At 40.2% G+C, this 14647-nt stretch overlaps 1 protein-coding gene across 17 annotated transcripts in view; it reads left to right on the forward strand.

Moving 5' to 3' along the window:
- The window catches only part of TTLL5 (tubulin tyrosine ligase like 5), a 304948-nt gene that overhangs the window by 207262 nt on the left and 83039 nt on the right, over positions 1-14647 (forward strand). The window lies entirely within an intron of this gene.

Below are 14647 nucleotides of genomic sequence, written 5' to 3' on the forward strand. Positions count from 1 at the left end.
TGAAATGGTGGATGATTAAAGAAAAAAATTTAAAAGGAGGTGATTTGCAGAGCACTGAGGTTTTGAGGAAAGAGAGACAGTTTTGCTGATTTTCACTTTTAGAAACTGCTTCATTTATAAGTCCTTCTCATTCTTTTGATTAGCTTCCAGCAAGTCACATTCCTTTGAAAATTCAGAGTACTGCTATTCTTGTGTGGATTTTTTTTTTACTGAGGATTATACTGATTGAGTTTCACTGAACTATGAAGTATATGGAAAATATGTTTTTTAGAATCTGTCAGAATGCCTGTTTTAGGGAGGAGTCAGCACTCCCAAGAAGGGAGTTATCTCGTGTCTCCTGGAGAGGGAACAGAAAATCTTTCATCATAATTTTATATATGTTTATAACATCATTTTATTTTTTCCCCCATTCTTCTAATCCACAGTTGATTTAGGTCAAAATGAGTAAGCGTGAAGTTTGGGACTGTGGGGGAGAGTGAAAGAAACTAAATTCTATTAGCTTGAAGAGTTTATAACTAATAAAATAGCAAATAAGATAGTAAGTGTTCTAACATGAAGAATAGTAACTTAGAGCGCTTTATTTCAGAGGACATTAAGAAACACTCCACAGAAGGAGCAAAGCCCTATTAGATTTTTAAGCCTGTGTATTTCGCTCACCTTGTAACTGTGGTAGACCTGACCCTTATAATTACAACCAAATGATTGCTTGAAACATGGTTTGCCTTCTCAGGATGTCCTATATGTCTGTCCTTGGGTTAACCCCTTTAGATAGAGATGGTTTCTCTGATGAACTTCTTATGCTTTGGATTCAATTTTCTGAAGTGTAGGTAGCCATTGATATAACTAACAATTTGGTTAATTGCCTGTTTGAGTGCAGTGAGTAGAATTGAAATCTGATTTACCTAGTATTCATTCACAAGAGAGATGTGTTTATGGACCAGGACATTAAAAGGGGCCTTGTATTGTATTGTATTGTATTATATTATGTTATATTATATTATATTATATCATATCACATCATACATGGACAGACAGTGCCTTTCATAGTGATCTCCTAAAAATATTGTTGGAAAAATAATCATGCAGCCTTTCTTGCATTACATGCAGAGGAAGTTCTCCATCCTTTCTGCACTTAGATAGCCAGCTTTTTTTTTTTTTTAATTTATTTATTTATTTATTTTTTAGATAGCTTTTTGAAGGTATTAATTTCAAGGAGGAAAACTTTGATTCAGGATATGAGTTTGGAAATGGGCATCTCTAACCATTCATGCAGTGTAAGCTTTGATCCTCATTTCTGTCTAGCATTTCACTCATAAATCTAGGAATTTTCATGTACCGTGGCATGACTGGTCCTGTGGCATGGACATGGGAGAGGAAAGTCACTTGGAGCCATTGGCGGAGGCTTCCAGGGCCAGAGGTACAAGGAAATAGGTGTGATCCTGTCCATTTGATAGAGAGCATGATAAACAAAATAAGACAAAATTGAAACTATGAGCTTTTACACACTGGTCGGTAAAACTAGCAATTAAAAAAAAAAAATCATTCTAAATCAGAGCAAGGGTCAGCAAGCTTTTTCTGTAAATGGCCGTATAGTAAATATTTTAGGCCTTGCAGGCTGTACGTAGGGTCTGTGGTAACTACTCAGTTTTACCATGGTAGAATGAAAACAACCATAGACAATATGTAAATGAATGAGTGTGGCTGTTTTCCAATAAAACTTTATTTACAAAAACAGATGGCAGGTTGGATTTGGCCTGCAAGCCGTAGTTTGCAGATCCTTGGCTTTGAGCAACAGAACCCCTTGGAGGGTCTCTTAAAACACCGGTTGCTTCCCTGACCCCATTTCTGATTCAGTAGGTTTAGGATGGGCCTCAATTATTTCCAAGTTCCCAGATGATGCTAAGCCTTTTCTTCTGGGGCCCACACTTGGAGAACCATTAAGCTAGAGAGAAAGAGATTAGAAATGTCTCCTTTTTATTTGTCTTCTGTCTTTTGAAAGGGAGGCTGGATTTGTTAAAATTTAGTGTTGCCTTTATAAAATTTCAGGCAATCTTTTTTTTTTAATAGGAACTTTGTTTCCATCTTTTTCACTTCATCTACTACAGTTTCCTTATAAATAAGTTTTCCAAACTTGAAAACTTCCTGTTCATTCTTCTTATCAGGGTACATTCTGCTCAGCAACCACTGCTCCCAGGATTTAGGTTTTATGATGGATGAGAGATAAGTAATGGGACGGAGTCCTCCCTCTTTGTTTTAGTAAGAATAGCCAACTCTTACTAAGCACTTACTGTGGTCCAAGCACTATTCCAGGTGCCTTACATATATTAATTCATTTAAAATGAGTTCCAGGATAGTTGAGGAAATTGCAGGATCTTGGTATTCTAGGGATGGTACAGTGACTCTGTGTGTTGATACATCTGAATGTGTCTTCTCTCCGGTTTCCCTCATTGCTTCCCACTTCCTTCTCAGACTGGCTTCCTGCCCCTGAAGCAGAAGGATAAAAACATTTTCTGTCAGCTGAGTGGGGGGACTTTCTTGGGCAGCAGTGACTGCTGGTGACATCAGCATGAGTAGCTCTCCCTGCTGGGGTCTGTGAGGAGGGCTACACCGGCTATGAGGCCCGACTGACCTGATTCTAATTGCCAACACTGAGCTGATGTTATTCTTGGCCCAGGGCAGAGCGATTACTCAGTAGTTTCTGTTAAAGTGATCCTTTGTTAAACCTCTGCTCTCAACCCCCATCTCCTGCCCTCCCACTCTCTTCTCTACCTACGCCAGACTGAAAAAAGCCCCAAAAGCAGAAAAATTAAGGATATTTTGATGGCCAAGGAAGAACTGCTGAAATTTCTTTTAACAACAAAGGGGGAGAGAGGGTATTTTAAGTGCATCTTAATTTTTCACTGGTTTCCAAAGCCCTTCAATTTTTAGTAGACTTGATTTTCAACATCGTAAGGTAACTCAAGGTAGGAAAAAAACGTGCATCGTCAGTTCCTCTAATCCTTCCACTCTGTCTGTGCTTTACTTCCCCCATCCCAAGATGGCCAATTTCACCAGACTAACCTAGATTCGGTGAGGGGCAACAGACTAATGTCCCCAGACAAGCAGGGCAGCGGGGGCAGCTCAGTGTTCACCTGAAGGGGCCTTTCAGTACAATGGCAACATCTTGAGGGCCAAGTGTAATGAGCTTTTTGCTAACGGCCTGTGTGTGTGTGTGTGTGTGTGTGTGTGTGTGTGTGTGTCAGCGCAGTCTCGCAGGTGTGGAAAGGATTCCCGTATAAACCCAGCCAAGTCTTGTTATTCTGCTCCTAAAAGTTCATTGCATGTGTCTAGAAAAATTCTGCCCCACCTGCAGCAGTGAATACTGTTTCTCCAGGCCTTCAGCTGCTGTGTGTTTGTGTTGTAGGGGAGGGGAAAGAAAGAGAAATTCAGCAGGCGCCGGGCTTTTCCTGGCAGCCAGCAATAACACGCCAGCCCCTCAGCGCGGCACAGGGAGACCAGGCAAGCAGACTGGCTCTGCAGGGGTAGTCTTTTTACGTCTTTCCAACCAGAGTACCTGGGAAGAAGGTTGGCTGGGGTGGGGGGCGGGGGTGGGCACGACCTCAGGCGCAGCTCCTGGAGCAGGTTGACTTGAACGTCCTAACGTACTGCTGCTCTGTTTTTTTGTTTTCATTTGGTTTTGGGGTCTTTTGTTCAATTTTATATTTCCTTCTGACCTGTATCAGGAATTCATATAACACTTAGTTTATAGCTTGTTTATGATTATGATTTTCTTAGAACCATTTGATTTAGCGGATTTTGCCAAGACAAACTCTTTTCTTCTTTTTTTTTTTAACAGTAATTTTTTTTTTTTAATTTATTTATTTATGGCTGTGTTGGGTCTTCGTTTCTGTGAGAGGGCTTTCTCTAGTTGTGGCAAGCGGGGGCCACTCTTCATCGCGGTGCGCGGGCCTCTCACCATCGTGGCCTCTCTTGTTGCGGAGCACAGGCTCCAGACGCGCGGGCTCAGTAACTGTGGCTCACGGGCCCAGTTGCTCCGCGGCACGTGGGATCTTCCCAGACCAGGGCTCGAACCCGTGTCCCCTGCATTGGCAGGCAGACTCTCAACCACTGCGCCACCAGGGAAGCCCTCTTTTCTTCTTACCTAATGAAAAGACATTGAAAATACGTGAAATAATACATGTAAAACTACATTCAGCTGTTCAGAAATAGGCACTGTGGACAGGCTTTGCAGTCAGATAATCCTGTTTAAACCTGAGCCCATAACCTGCGGCAGGTTATCTGAACTTCCTTGAACCTCGGTTTCTTTATCTCTAATATGGTGATGATAATGTATATCTGTGGGTTTTCATGAGGATTATATTCCTCAGGGTGTTACCATGTGCCAAGCACTGAACCTGGAGTAGTATTTGTGCTATCACAGTGAATCTTCACAGCTGCCCTCTTATTAGCCCCATTTTCCAGATATAAAAACAGAGCATCACTTATGTGACTTTCCCAGGCTCACAAAAGTAATAAATGGAAGAGCTGGTGTTTCTGAATCCAGGGGTGTCAGCCTCCAGCATCCTAGCTCTTGGCTATCATGCTCTATACTACCTCTCTGACAATATTCAGGCATTCAATAACTAATAGTTATATGTACTATTACATACATTTTATTTTTATTTTTTATTATTATTATTTTTTTTTAATTTATGTATTTATTTTGTTTATTTAGTTTTGGCTGCGTTGGGTCTTCCTTGCTGCGTGTGTGCTTTCTCTAGTTGTGGCGGGCGGGGGCTACTCTTCGTTGCGGTGCGTGGGCTTCTCACTGCGGTGGCTTTTCTTGTTGCGGAGCATGGGCTCTAGGCACGCGGGCTTCAGTAGCTGTGGCTCACGGGTTCTAGAGCGCCGGCTCAGTAGTTGTGGCGCACGGGCTTCGTTGCTCCGCGACATGTGGGAACTTCCCAGACCAGGGCTTGAACCCTTGTCCCCTGCATTGGCAGGCAGATTCTTAACCACTGTGCCACCAGGGAAGCCCTACATACATTTTATATTGCAATTCATGTGTTCGACAAGTACATATTGACACCTATAAAACTCTTTGAAAAGTTAATCTCAGGTATCTTAACTAGTCTCCTACTAGTCAGATACACTGTTGCAAAAGAAAAGGTTTACTAAACCTTTATCCCAGTTACCTCAAATTCTTAAAGAGATGTCTTAATAAGGTCTTCCAGGGCTTAAAACTCTTAGAAATGCCCATACTCTACACTCCCTTGTGCTTTTATTATTTAGGAGCAGTGTCAGGGACCACTGAGTCTTGCAGAATCCTGAAATATGTTCTAGAGGTTTGGAGATTCAGAGCATGTGTGTGGGTTGTTATTGATAACATAGGAATTATCTCTTCAATGATCACTTCATCCTTTCATCCCTGTTGTTGTCATTGGTCATACTGTTTTAATTTTGTTTCTCTGATGGTGTTTTTGAGAATACTGTCAGGAAACACAACAGGTGTCTACAAATGTGAATACCACAGATTGACACTTTTGCATGATTAATATTATGCTTGCTTTTTCAATACCATAGAAATCCGATTTTTTTTTTTTAATTTATTTTTGGCTGCATCGGGTCTTAGTTGCAGAGTGCGGGCTTCTCTCTAGTTGTGGCGCGCTTGCCCTAGAGCGCGTGGTCTCAGTAGTTGCGGCACGCAGGCCTAGTTGCACCGTGGCATGTGGGATCTTAGTTCCCCAACCAGGGATCGAACCCTGCATTGGAAGGCGGATTCTTAACCACTGGACCACCAGGGAAGTCCCCAGAAATCTGATTCTTAATGCATTATTTCAAAATAGACATCAGTTCATTATGCTGATTCCTTACTACCAGTAATAGAAGTCCCCTGGTTACTACCAGGGTGTTTTCTAAGCTGTTGCTAGAGTAGTGTCTCTCTGGACTCTTGGAGGGAGGAAGTTGAAGGCAGTGAAATGGGTGTACAGTGAGTGCCTCTTGTATGCTAGATATAGTACTATATCCATTCCACTGATGAGAAAACTGATGCTCAGAAAGTTTAAGTAACTTACACAAGGTTGCCCAGCTGGCTCATTGCAGTTGTAATAGCTAAGCCAGGTCAGAGGCTTCCAAAGCCCTATTCCACTCTACCTCCCTCCCCCTTGAGTAAGTGACTCGTCATTTTCTTCTTGTTTTATACATTTACCATCAGTCAGATAAGACATTCCAAATTTTATTGTTGCTGCTGCTATACACCCATACACACAAATATAAAAGAAAAGGTCAACACAATGAATCAAAATTCAGAACTCCACTTGGTAGTATGTTTGTTAAGAGGCAGCTCTTCACCTACCAGCTGCTTGGGATCGACCTTGTTTGTTGTATATCCTTAAAATGTGGTTTTGCTACAGCTGCCTGGTGGCCAGTTTCATTCCCTCCCCTCACTCTGTGACCTGTGGCTTTTTTCTGTTTGTCTGTGGGCATATGAGGGACTCACAGCAGTAACTTTGCGTGAGATGATGAAAGACCTCATCTTTAAATATAAAGAACCCCACCCATCTGCAATGGATGCAGCCACAGGAAAAAACAGGTATATATGACAGCAAAGTCTGTGTAAGATGAACAATAGGTCAATATGTGACATTCTGAGCCAAATAAAACAAACTAAACATTTGAAGACAAAGACAAGTTAGATATTTATAAACTCTGAATTTGAAGTTGTAAAGAACTCAGAGATTGCCTTGTCTAATTATTTCATTTTACTCATCAGACGATGTAAGGCACAAACATTATTAGGAGAACAAGGGCCTTACTAAAACTACTAGTAAGTAAAAGATAAAAGAGGCAATTGAAAATGAGGCTATGAGTTATTTATTTTTTTTAACCAATTGAACTCTCAACCTGGGGTCATTGCTGATCTTTTGAAGTTACCTTTATTTATATATTATACACGCACAGACTCACACACGCATACACTTACACATTTTAACTTTCAAAATAAGTAACAAAGATTTGCTTACACACAAATTTTTTTCAACCTTTTCTTCCTGGAGTAAAGTGAGTGAAATCTCTGTCTTTTAGATGCGTCTGGTGAAAATTGGACACATTGCTAGGTTTGCTTTAGATTTTCTTTGGAAGGGAGATTTGATTTCAGTGGATTTGCTTTAAAAAGGGAGTCAGCATAGCATAAATGAGGAAGGCAGTGTAGTACAGTGGGGCTGTGAAATCAGACTCCTCCGACGACTTGGATCTCACTTACTACTTTGCCGTCATGGACAAATTACGGAATCTTGTTGTGCTCTGGTTGCTTCTTCAGTGTATGGAGGTGATGATGGGACCCACCTCAAATGACTGGGAACATGCTATAACATGTAAAGCACTTAGAGCAATGCTGACCATGATAAAAGCTCAATAAAAATTCGTTTCTCTTATTATTATGTATTACTTCTTTTCCATTGTGGTAAAAAACACATAACATAAATTTACCCTCTTAACAATTTTTGTGAATTGTACAGTATTGTTAACTATATGCACATTGTTGTACAACAGATTACTAAAACTTTTACATCTTGCATGACTGAATCTCTGTATGCATTGAACAGCTCCGTTTCCCCCTCCCCTCAGCCCCTGGCATCCACCACTCTACTTTGTGCTTCTATGAGTTTGATTGCTTTAGATACCTCATACCAGTGGAATCATGCTGTATTTGTTTTTTAGTGACTGGTTTATTTCACTTAGCATAATGTCCTGAAGTTTCATCCATTGTAACTTATGGCAGGATTTCTTTCTTTTTTAAGGCTGAATAATGCTCTATCACATGTATATACATTTTCTTTATCCGTTCATCAGTTGATGGGCGTTTAGATTGCTTCCGCATCTTAGCTATTGCACATAACGCTTCAGTGAACATGAGTATGCAGACATCTCTTCTGTTATGTATTACTTTTAACCTTAAATATACATAGCATTATAATTTCAACTTGGGGTTTTAGTTAAACCCCCTGTGCCAGAAGCAGAAATTGGTTTAAATGATATTAAAGAAGGTGGTTTAGGAGAAGGTCAAGGCTCGTAAGATATTAATTAGCTACACTTTTTAAACTAATATTTACTTGTTTGGACAGCTGAAAATTATAGCAAATTAATTTGTTCACAATTGCTAGAGAGAGATGTGAAGAGAAAGAATGATTAATAGTACCATGGTAAAACGATTAAAAGAATATGTTTGTCCAAAGGCATAAATGTCTTATAAACATTAAAAAAAAGAGAAACAGCATTAGCATCAAATTATGAGCCAGCTTTCCATGGGACACGTAGTATTTCCATATAATCATCAAGGAAAGGTAAGGGAATTATTCTCCCAAACATACTGACAGAAATGTATTTGGTACAGCCTTTACAGAGGGCAATTTGAGAGTATGTATAAAAAAGACAAAGAAGAAGCAGCCTTCTGATCTAGCTATTCTACTTCAAGGAAATGATCCGGCATATGTCAAAAGATATAAAAAATAACATGATGTTTATCACAACAGTATTCTTAAATAGCAAAATAAACTGGTGACAGCCTTAGTGTGTGTGTGGTTTCAAAATGGAAGTATAAGATTTTAGGGGGCCTACTTTTTCCCACTTAAAAATGTTTTAGGAACTTATTTCCTTAACTGCAAATATAGATCTACTGTGTCAGTTTATAGTATTCTACTATTGGTGATTGGTTAAGTAAATTATGATAAACCGTGATAGAAAATACACAGCCATTAAAAGCAATCATCTAAATCTACCCTTATATATATGAAAAAATGCTCAAGATAGATATTTGAATGAAAAAAAAGTCTCCAAAACATCAGATATCATATACCATTTTTGTAAGCCCATGGAAATGCATGTATATACAAAGAAAATAAGTGACTATACACAGAAAAAAGTCTAAATGTTACCAGAGGTTATCTCTGAGAGTAGAATTCGAAATGACTTTTAAAACTGTTTTCCTTTTTCTAATGAACGTGTTTCAAAAAAACAAAAAAAACCCTTGGTCTGCCGAATATTGCTGGGCATTGAGGGAGAAAGAAATAGAAAGCAAAGCAGAGGCTACAGTCATAAGAGTCTAAATTTGCCATCAGACTATGAGCCTCTACCAATGTATGACTATTAATCGGTTCTGTTGTTAGAATGGGGGGTGGGGCTGTAGTGAGGGAATGTCATCCATGTGATGTCTTAGGGCTAGTTTCAGTGGGTTTTCTGATCATGGGATGCAGCCCTGGCCTTAGCCAGCTGCCTCATAGTTGGACTTCTTTGGTTGTAACACACACCTAGCCCGAGATCTGTTCAAGTGTCTCTATGCTATTGAAAAACCAACTCAGAGACACTGCTGGTATCTTTGGTTTGCTTACATGCAGGAGTCTGAGGCATGTAAGTATATTTGAATATCTGTTTTTAATGGCCTGCATTGTTTCTCAGATGTTAGAAGGTACAGTTGATTTAGGGGCTGCCTGAAGCACAGTGTTTTCAGTTGGTTGGTGAATAATAGTTTCTTCTAAATTGTTCTGTCCAGGTAAGCACCTGTATTCACATCCTTTAGAATAGGTGATTTGCACTAGTAAGAGCCTTCTTTCCTAGTTGCTATAGGAGAAGTAGCTTCTTAATTGGTTTTAGAAGTGGAAGGGAATGCCAGAGGACTTCCAATCTCTTTGGCATCTCAAAGTCCTGTCTCCGGTGCTTGTGTCATCGGTCTCTCTCTGTATGAACGGGAGTATCTTCAGGGTTTCTGCCCCATCCCTGTCGAGGTCCTAGCATTGCCCAGTGCCTTGTTGCAGTACCGGAAGTTGTATTCTTTCTCTTGCTCGGCTTTCAATCTTGTTCCAGCTGACAAACATTGTGAATGGAAGACAGCCAAGAACTGCATGCAGGGTGGGACAAAGGCCTTTTGGAAGCTTGCTTTTGCCAAAATAGAAACAGCTACCCTCACCCTCACCCTGGCCCCGAGCTTTTTACAGCATCGTATGGTTGCACAAAAGACGAAATGTGTTCTTTGCATTGAACAGCTCTCGGCCTGGTTGTAGTAGGATGAGTGCTTAGCATCTTACCTGCTCAGGAAGATATACCATCCCAGTACCTGAGCTGCCAGAACTAGAAGTGGCTTTGTATGCTATGTAATGGGAACTTTATCCAAGTTACAATAAAAATCTCATGTGGGGAGAATAATGCCCCAAATGTTTGCTCTTCTGATATCAGAGTAAAAGGGGTACAAAGAGACATTAACCCCGCTCAAATAGAGATTAACATTTACCTGCTTCATCCCCCTTAATTTTCAAAAAAATGAATTAGAGAGTTATTGATATTTCACTGCAGGGAGGCATCCAGCTCTACTCCATCACCAAGAAGCCTGAGTAAAGGCTAAAAGGGGTGTTTCTCTGGAAGGAATTAAAACACACACACACACACACACACACACACACACACTCCCAGAATTTAATCTCTGAACAGTGTTATCTTTCTAGTAAGAGAGCTCAGATCTTGCTTCCCTGTGACCTTCCAAGTTTCAGTCTGTGTTCTGTCTATCAGAAATTCCTCCTTCCCACCCACGAGTACCCTTCTGTTGTGGGAGAAGGAGGGCCTTTCCAGTCTTTTGTCTGTGGCCAAGCCAACGCTCAAACTGTGGTTTTCTCTGAGTCTCCTTGCTGTTTCCCACACCCAATAAAGAAGCAAAAGCCTTGTATTTGTTGACCAGGTCTTATACAGCTGGTGCTTATACAGCTCTCACATTCCCAGGACATTGACTGATGACGGTGCAGCCCCCATCCCTGGTTTAACCCACAAGTGCAGAGTGCTAATACTGTATGTCCAAACCTCACATTTCTTAGAAATTATACGGAGAGAACTTTATATAATTCTTCTGCTTATTTTTGAATGAATATCAGGACAAAACAGTTCATACAATCTGTCATTGGTAGAGTTGTAGGATTAGGGCCAATACAGGCTACGGGGGGTGCCTGGGGAGGCTGATTTCTGCCAGTAGTCTGAAAACATCTATTTATATGTCTGCCTTTAACATTACCTGAGTACTTTCCTGGTTTGCTTCCTAATCAGATTTGATTACTTTAATCTCATTCCACTTAGTCTTGGCTTTAGTGAAACACCTGGGGACTTGTCTACATTTCTGACTTTTGGGAATTTTGGATGGCATAGAATTGTAATAATTTCATTACCCATTCAGTATATGAGCATATGATCACCAAACAACAAATGAGAACCTGGAAGCTTTTTACTGTATTTGGAAAAAGTATCTGCTTTTTTGAGATGCAGCACATGTTACATTGAGGCTTAAACAAGCTTGACTCTTTGATAGATTGAGAATTATATCTCAGCTCAGTTAGGGTTCCACTTGGCTGCATGTAATAGGGCACGCCCCCCCCAACCCATGGCTTAAACAAGTTAGAGGTTTATTTTCTTTCCCCAGTATAATCAGAAATCTAGAGCCTAGGTGCTCCTGAAGTCTGTGGTGCTATCAGGAACCCGTGCTCCTCCTGTCTTTCTCCTCTGCGGTCCTTAACAAGTAACTCCCACCCTATGCCTGTCCACCTCTAGGTAGATATCCATGTTCTGGGTGGGGAGAAGAAGAGCAGTAAAGGGCAAAAGGTGTGCACCAACCAACCCAGTCTGCCTCCTTTAAAGAGCTTTCCCAGAACCTGCACCTGGAAGCTTCTGTTTACAACTCAGAACTAGGTCACATGGTTATCTCAAGGTACAGGAGAGATTGGGAAATGTAATTTTTTAGTTGGGCACACATTATTACCCAAACAAAATCAGGGCAGTTTTATTGGGAAGAAAGGAAGAATTATTAGTACCCAAGCAAGTGAGTCTCCTAAGCAATAAATTCTCCTCTAATTTATTTTATTTTGTGTTTTGAGGTAAAGACTGATCTTATTACTATGGAACATTGGTGTCTAAGGTCCTGCCCCAAAATTTGCATCTAGGAAGGTGAATTTATTTTTATTTGGGATCTATAGAAGGGCTTACTTACATTTTGTGGCTGAGTATAAGTTGAACACATACCACACTAGGCACTATTCAAACTCCAGAGAATGGTCCTATTATAAGATTACATCTCTATGTAAACACAAACTTGCCTGTTTTCTTGTATGGGAATTTAACTGTTGCTTAAAAAAAAATCAGTAGTTGGTATAATGTGAGGTGTTTTTTTTTTTCCATTCATGTTGTAAATGCTTATTAAGCACCTTTTATGCATAAGGCATTCTACTAGGCACTGTTAGTGAAACAAAAATTAATCAGATATAAATCCAGGCATTTCCAGTATGAATTGTCCAGAAGCAGAAAAAAGTACATATATAAGTGCCTGTAATACAAGGTAGAATGTGCTAAATGTGATAAGACACGTACAAATACATTTTTATAAGCATTTAGAAGAGGGAAAGATCATCTCTGCCAAAGAGAATTGAGTAAATAAGATCTGGGGAACCTACACATATGTTTTCATTTTAAGAGTTTGTTTTTGCAGCTAGTGAGCATCATTATAAGACTAGAAAACTATGTTGAAAAACATAGAACCAACTACCATTCACAAGTCATTACAGATAAGCAGACTTACATATCAGCCTGTCCTTTGGTTCCTCAGTAAAGGGCAGTAGTTTGGGAAGGAAGGGAGCATTTCAGTTTCTACTGTGTGCCTGGCACTTTGATTTATTTCAAGAAACCTTTACTGAGTGCCTGGGCTACATTTACTTATGTGATCTTCATTTAATCCCCAACAATCCAGCCAAGTGATTATAATTGTTTTATGAGGAAGCTAAAGCTCAGAGAGGTTAAGTAACTTGAAAAGGTCACCCAGTTTATAAGTGACAGAGCCTACATTTGAGCCCAAGCACATTTGATTGCAGAGCCATGCTCCTTTCCACTTACCTGAGCGTCTACTTTTCGCTGATGACCTAATCTGGTTTTGTAGCCGTAGTAAGTGTTGAAGAGTCAGTTCCTTCTTCACCCAATCTAATGGCAAGTCCTAGAACCAGCTGCTTGAAACTTGGGCTTCATTTGGATACTTTGATTTGTACTCAGAAAGTTAATCTGTTACCTGCTCAAATCTTATTAGAACTTGACTTCCTTTTGACTTTTCAATAATTTATTTTTGTAAAAAATAGCTACATATAGATGGTATAAAATTCAAAAAGGTACAAATGATATATAGTAAAAAATTAGTTTCCCTCTCCCCCTGACCCCTAGCTAACAGTTCTTTTCCATGGAGGCTGCCAGTTTTTTTTAAAAGCCTGTCCAAATTGTTCTGTGCAGATACGAACATTGTATATATGTTTGTGTGTGTGTATTGGTATATAAATGTATGTTTGTATGTATCCTTTTTTCTGTTTTACTCAAGTAGAAGCTTACTATACTCACTGTTCTGATCTTGCTCTTTTTATTCATCTTTTCATTTGTATTTAGATGTCCCAGGAAGATTTTTTAACAAAAGAAAAACTCAATGAATTTGAAATACGGTTAAGTTGTCACCAGGGCAACATGTATTGAATAGATGTTATTACTGATGGCAGTTCCATCACAGTGTGAAAAATCTAACTCAATAAAGAATGTTTTTATTTCCAAGAGCATTTCACTAACAGTGGTTTTACTACTCATCCAGTGAACGTGTTTATGGATGGTCGACATAGGACTCTTCAGCCCCCATTCTGAGTTCTGGTCTCCTCCCCACCCTGAATGAGGCATCTTTCAAGCACTCTTCAGTCTAAGCTCACTTATTGGGAGGTAGTGGTGAAAATAGAAGCCTAGGTTAGCCCTTTCCTGCCTCCCTCCTTCCTCCCAGTTGAATCTCTCCCACAGATTTTGAAGCCCTCAGATATGGAGACAGTGCTTGAAAGGAGTGGGTTTGTTTTTGAGCCAGTCCCCACAGCTGGCCTCTGCTGCACCCCTTGGTTACTGCAGATCGCCCAACCCCTTGCCTCCCCCGCTCCCATGTACACCCCCGTGTACACACTCTGCAGCCCCGGGCTCCTGGCTGTGCCCCTGGGCTCAGGTCTTCCTCAGCTCCCCTTCTGTGGTCAGAGATAGAGGCAAGCGAACAGCTTTTCAGTTCCCTCTCCGGTGGTTTCCAGAGACGGGGAACATCTCAGTCCAGTCGGTCTGTGTGAAAAAGCCCCGATCCTCCACCTCTGAAATCACTGCTCTTTGTCAAGCCTCTCAGCCAAACATTCCCTCCACACAAGACCCCCTGATCCCCCCTCATATCTGCCCAGCCCGGAACCCTTGGACACATTTTCCTGAAATGGGACATTCCAAGGCATGAGTATAGAAGGGTTGGTTAACATTTATTTACTAAAGCTACCCAGTTCATCTTTTATATCTTAAAAAATAAGTTTACCTGGTGAAGTTTACCTAAAAGGTGAATGTAAGAGCATCTGAACTTATTCCTTTAGGCCTTGCCATGAGGAAATGACATTTCTCCCATGCCTCTTAAAATGTCGTGCCTACAGATAGATATCAATTGCCAGAAATCCTTTTAATAAAAAGTCCTATGTATTTTGTCAATTATATTATTTTCCTCCTAATATTATTTTACATTTAAAGCTTTTATGAAGCATGCATATTGAAAGCAGTGTTAACACAATTGAAGAATCAGTAACAAAATTTGTGACACAAAAAAACTATTTCT

This window comes from Eubalaena glacialis, chromosome 2, assembly GCF_028564815.1.
Source record: "Eubalaena glacialis isolate mEubGla1 chromosome 2, mEubGla1.1.hap2.+ XY, whole genome shotgun sequence".
NCBI classification, from domain to species: Eukaryota; Metazoa; Chordata; class Mammalia; order Artiodactyla; family Balaenidae; genus Eubalaena; species Eubalaena glacialis.